The following is a 6,356-nucleotide window of genomic DNA, read 5'->3' as shown; positions in this document are numbered from 1 at the left end:
TTAAGCATATACTTTTCATACTATTTTGAATACGAAATCTGGCCTACATTACATTACTGTTAAAATTAAACTATAGCTCACCAACATCCGTGTTGACTTTTTAAGCATGTTATTTCTCAGGTGCTTAGACGTTTGATGCTTTCGCTGTATTAGTCTCGTTGTAAGACTTGCTGTGTAGACTCCCGCTGCTTTGATTAGAGATGTCTCTGCATGAAACTTTTACCTTGCATTCACAAACTATGTTACTTTTGAACAATGAATTTGTAATGACCCTTGGGTCTCGTACTTATGTTAATTGCTTTTTATTCGTAGAAGCACGCTATCTTTTGTAAAACGTTATCTTTCCATGAATGAAAACTTATTTTAAAATAGCATATAGTATTGTAACCGTGTGATGATCTTGTTGATGATGATCCGTACACGTTGATTTTGTACGGGGCGTCACATATTAACTTAAGAATTTTCGAACAATATTTGTGTACTATTTAAACGACGTAATTAAGTCATATATTTATATATTATGTATCATGATTATAAATACATATTTAAAAGTATTGAATACACTTTATAATATACATATACAAATGAAAGATATCTATACTCGTATTCCCATTTATTTTTCTCAAGAATTCTAGTCATACGTATACAATATTTATACATGTATTATACGCAACTTCTTGAAGTATTTACTATTCGTATATATCAATAGTAATTTGCATCAATCTTATTATGTCATGCATGACATCATCAATTTAACTTTACTAGATATTAGTCAAAAAAAGACAACATAAGTTGTATATATATACCTTAAAAACGTTTTTATGCATACACCCATTTTTCCATTCCATTTTCTCATTCATACTCTCAAAATTCTCTCTCAAAATACTCCCATCTTCATACTAGATCATCTCCATGTATTTTCTTCATCTTTTAACTTCAAAAACAATCTATAATCATCATATAAGAAGCGATCAAGAACACTTACTTTGATTCAAGTTTTGCTTCCAAGTTTGATTATCTTTAAACACCCTTTCAAGGGGTCTTTCAAGCTCTAAAAATTCTCTTCATATTTAGCTACTTCACTTTTTTAAATCAAGGTATTAGTCTTACCAAAACTCTTGTTTAATTCATATGATTATAGCTATCTATACAAAAGATCATAGTTAATAACAACTATAACATAGTTTGGATGATTCTAAACTTGTTTGAAAACTAATCTAGTCTCACCCTAACAACACTTATTTATATGTATTATGATGTTATATTAAGTTATTATAAGAACTTATAACTTGTACATATGAAGAACACCTTAAAAACTTAACATACATCAACTAGTCTCCATTCAGTAAAAGTGGACTATTTTGGGTTGGGAATTAAAAAGCTATCTTAGACTTTGAGTTCGAGTCTAAGACTTTGGAAATATGTTAATATATGTAAATAAGACTTCCAGTAATTTTTCATGATTTTAGACAAAGTGGAAGTATTTTATCAAAAATCATATATTGGGTGGATGCCGGGATTCTTCCAAATTTGTCCATTGGCACAAAAAGAGGGTAAAACTCTAAAAATTAATACATGGGCTGAACTTTTAGAATTAGTTTTGAAAAATTAACTTCTTAAGTAATCCATAGCAATTTGATTCACTTTAAATGGAGTTGTAATGAATATTTGGCGAGCAAAACAAAATCTGCTAAAATTAACGTTGTATGGACGAAATTATAAAAACTATATTAACCATATCCTTGCTAGCTTTTCCTATATACTATATATATTTGGACATTTTATCATTAGTATAACAAAATATTATAATCTTGGTTAATTCCGAGATTGTATATATATAATAATCTTGGTACGTTCCATGACAACACGTGTACAATACGTTTTGATAAATCCTAAGTCAACACGTCTCTGGATTGATGCAAGACAATACGTACACAATACGCCATGGGATAATTCAAAGATTATATATATATATACCGATTATTGGACTGTTGGACTTTTCGGACCATTTTGGACTACTAACAAAGGACTACTAACAGTGGACTATTAATATTGGACTACTAACATAAAATGTTAAAAATTATTATATAAGTATTCTATGAACTTGCTATATTAATTTTGTTCACATGTATTATTATCTGAATCGTTATTATTGTTATAGGTTCGTGAATCCAAGGACGTCGACAATATTTTAATAAGTTGAAAACTTGTTAAAACTATACTTTTACGACAGTGAGTATATAGTCCCATTTTTAAAACTCTACAAATATTTTGGGATGAGAATACATACATATTTTGTTTTTCGAAATAGACGCAAGTACATAAATATATATTCTATGTTCAGTTTTACCTTTGTATATATCCCTAATAGTCTGGTAACTTTTTGTTACATGTGGTTAACATGTAAGCGCGAATCCTATTGATAGATCTATTGGGTTTGACAACCCCACTCGGGCTACTTAGCACTAGTTCATGACAGGTGTTTAGTACTTCGTTTTACTAAACTTGGTACGGTGTAGAGATAACTTTGAAAAGGGAATATGCACGGAAAACATCTGTTAAGTATAGTTACTGGGCGCTCAACAACATATAGAATATCTTTGTAGAAACTTTATAAAATGAAATCTTGTGGTCTATTATTATATCTTATGCTGGCTTTAAAACCTATATCTCACCAACCTTTATGTTGACTATTTAAGCATGTTTATTCTCAGGTCCTTAAGAAAGTCTTTCGCTGTTGCATTATCTGAGCAAGCTGTGCATGGAGTCTCATGCTTTTGTTTAAATGAAGTATTGCATTCAATAAAACCTTTGTCATATATTATATTCAACTATTATGTCACGTGTGTAGTATTTGGAGACCGATGTAATATGGGGATTATTCCTTAATTAATCGCCCACTTGTTTAAAATATGCAATATGTATAATAATGGTTTGCTTTTTATGAAACGAATACAATATTTTTCTAAAACGTATCATATAGAGGTCAAATACCACGCTATGGGACCAATGAATAACGTACTGCGTTTATGGTATTATGGATGGGTCGTTTCATTTATACTTGTCATGTAAGGGATGACCAATAGGATAGCCAACCAATTTGTAGCATTCATCTTTGGTGTGACCTTCAAGGCTGCAGTTGTTACAGAATACACCTTTCTTGAATGTGCCTTTTCTCTCATAGGTTCAGGTGTTGTAGCTTTTGGTTGAGTTGTTTCTTGGTGCATTCCATCTTGATGAGTTACTTGATTGAACTGAGAGTGCATTTGCATTGATTGGTTTAGTTGAGTTGTGCTCTTTCTGTTTTTCCTCTTACTTTATCATACCATAAGCTTTGGCTGTTGATGGAATGGGTTGTATCAGAAGTATTTGACCCCTAACATTGGAGAAACATTCATCTAATCTGATAAGAAACTGAATTAGCCGCTTTCTTTGATCCTTCTCACCATTAGCTTTCTCATTCTCATAGTTGCAAACACAAGTGCAGGTATATGGAGCTTCAAGTGCATCCACTTCATCCCAGAATCTTTTCAATTTCTTGTATTAGACTTCAACTGAGTTACCTTCTTGTTTTAGTTGAGTGATTTCATTAACAAGCTGATATATTCGGTGTCCATCAAGTTGTGCATAGTGCTCCTGCAATTCCATCCACAGTTCGGATGCATCATTCACAAAATTCAAAGAGTTGCTTATCTGGTCTGTAACAATATTGAGGATCCATGAAATGATCATGTCATTTGTTCTTTCACACAAGGCTCTAATATTTTCAACGGTGACAATTTTTAATTTGTTTTTAGGATTCCAAGCAATCATGGTTGACCTTCTCCCTGAACTAATATTCAGACCCAGTTAACTTTTTAGAGATAAGAACTAAGCCAGGATGATCTTGTTGATGAAGATATAGAGGATGATTTATTGAATTGAGATCTTCTTGTAATGTTGATACACTGATCGTCATTTTATTTGAGTTTTGATTGAGGTATGTTATCGATTTGAGTTTTAGGTTATTGAATTTGATCTGAACTTGTTAACAGATCAAAATTGAGTTGAATGTGAGTTGTAATTTTGTGATTTCATAGTGAAATGAGGAAGAAATTGGTGCAGAAGAGTGAATCGACAGATCGGTTTTAATGGTGGATAGCTGAAATGATTGTCGGAGTTGTGATCGGAGTAATTTCTAGAGACGCTAACCTGCGCTTTGATATCATAAGAGTAACAGAATTCTCAACAGAATTTGATTGAATGGAAATATTGGTTAAAAGTTACAGTTAAATACATATAAATACTACACTGGTTGATTATGCTAACCCTAACAACATTTTTTTTAAGAGCGATTGGGATCACCCGAGGGGGACTAAACCACCCGTTGCGATCATCTCCCGTTTCGACTATGCTGATGCAGCGATAATAACCGCGCCCCCATCGCTGCCCGGGAGGAAACATTGAAACCGATCCAAGGGCACGGCCAAGTAAAACCCCCTCCCCTTGACCCTCTAAAACGGTATGGGAAAAGTGCCATGGGTGGATACTTCATGGCAGGGATAAAATTGTGTTTTTAATATGTAGCCAACGGGGGTCGAACTCCTGACCTCCCCTAAAGGAGGTAGGCCACCAACCGCTGAACTACATCACAACTTCAAAACCAAACTTTGACCAACGTTGACTATTCTAAAATGTGTCTAAATAAGTTAACTATACAATTCCAGTGTTTTTTTTTTTTTTTTTTTTTTTTTTTGGCAAAATACATAGTATATATATAAATAAAAGATCCAGTGGTTTTAGGTCAATTACATTGCCGTACATTGGATGAAATGAAACTTGCGTCCGACAAAAAATGCGTTGACCAACATCTAACTATTACAAATTTCATAGAGTAACAAATAAACAGCTCGTAACATACCCCGACGCATAAATAAAAATTGTGATGTGACATAACCACCGACCTAGACATTAAGACCAAAAAACAACCACCCCGAACCACATTAAGCAACGCTAACCGCTCATCACGCCCCCTCAATAAACAACCCCTACCCACATTGGACAAAACCTGCCACAAAACCGACCGCCGGGCAACCCAAGAACACCCGCCTCGAGACCGCAACCAGAAAACCAAAGAGATCTCTCGTTAGCTAGCCAAACCGAGAGAAACCAAACGAATCACTCAGAAACCATAGCTCATTGAAACCTTACATGCGGATAGTTGAGAAGCAACCGAGAAAAAACACCCAGGAGAACCAATTTATTGGCGCTTAGTAGTAAAACCACTAAGGTGGCAACAACGTCGGAACGGTCCTCACCGAAACCGACGACGAGGAAGATGGAACGAGCAACACGGGACAAGACCATCCGCACGAACGAAGGAGCATAACCAAAATCTGAGAACAACCCCTGACCACGAAGGTAGTATCACCTATCTGAGAAAATCTGACCACCAACCAAGGTCGCCGGAGCACCGACAACCCACCACCCAACCACCCAGACTATGGCAGATGAGGGAGAGATGGAACAGGAAAGGAATCAAGGAAAAAGAAAGGAAAGAGTAGGCACCGGACTTACCAAAACGGATAACAAACAGAAGAGGTCACGGCAGACGCCGGAGCACCACCGGAAGCTAAACACCCCGGAAAACCCATCGGCCACAGAAAAAATGCCATTTTTGATAAATAGAAAAAAGACCTCCGGTTAACCGGAGGAAAAAACTCCGAAATCCACCATATCTCGGTCAAGAGGAACATATCAAAGCCAAAAAAGAACCAAAAGCACCAAGAAGGTTACCTGAACCGCTGCAGAGGCTCATCACAATCCTCGCCCGCCTGCAAACGGAAAAGAAGCCGGATTTTGGAATCTGTGCCGGAGCTAAAAAACACACGAAAACACCCAAATCGACAGAAATCACCAGAACCGTACCAAGGTTGAAGAAGGAGCACAGAAAGTCCAAACAGGGCTTTCGCCGCCTGTGTTCGCCGTCAACGACGGTGCTTCGCCGGAGAAGATCAGTCAACAGCAGGAATTCGAGCGGAGAAGATGATGGAGATGAAGGGAAAGAAAAGAAAACGATAAAGGTTCATCGAACCACCGGCGAGAAGCCGGTGGCCGGAAAGTAGATTAGAATGACGGAACCAAGGATAAGAAAAATGGACGAGAGGTTTTTTGTCTTGCGGCTTGAGCCTGATGACCTAGATACAATTCCAGTTGTTGTTAAATGCTTTCTATGCTTTAATAAATGCTTGACTGGATGTGATGGTTGATGTAGTAGCTGTATTTCCATTAATAAGAAAGTTAGAAAATTGATGGTTTGTGACATTTAAGTATCTTCAAATGTTATATATGGTTCTATGTTGAATGATTGCGTTAAT

Source organism: Rutidosis leptorrhynchoides, chromosome 1 (genome assembly GCF_046630445.1).
Source record: "Rutidosis leptorrhynchoides isolate AG116_Rl617_1_P2 chromosome 1, CSIRO_AGI_Rlap_v1, whole genome shotgun sequence".
NCBI lineage: Eukaryota > Viridiplantae > Streptophyta > Magnoliopsida > Asterales > Asteraceae > Rutidosis > Rutidosis leptorrhynchoides.
The sequence above is the reverse complement of the archived record's forward strand: the minus strand, read 5'-3'. Positions refer to the sequence as shown.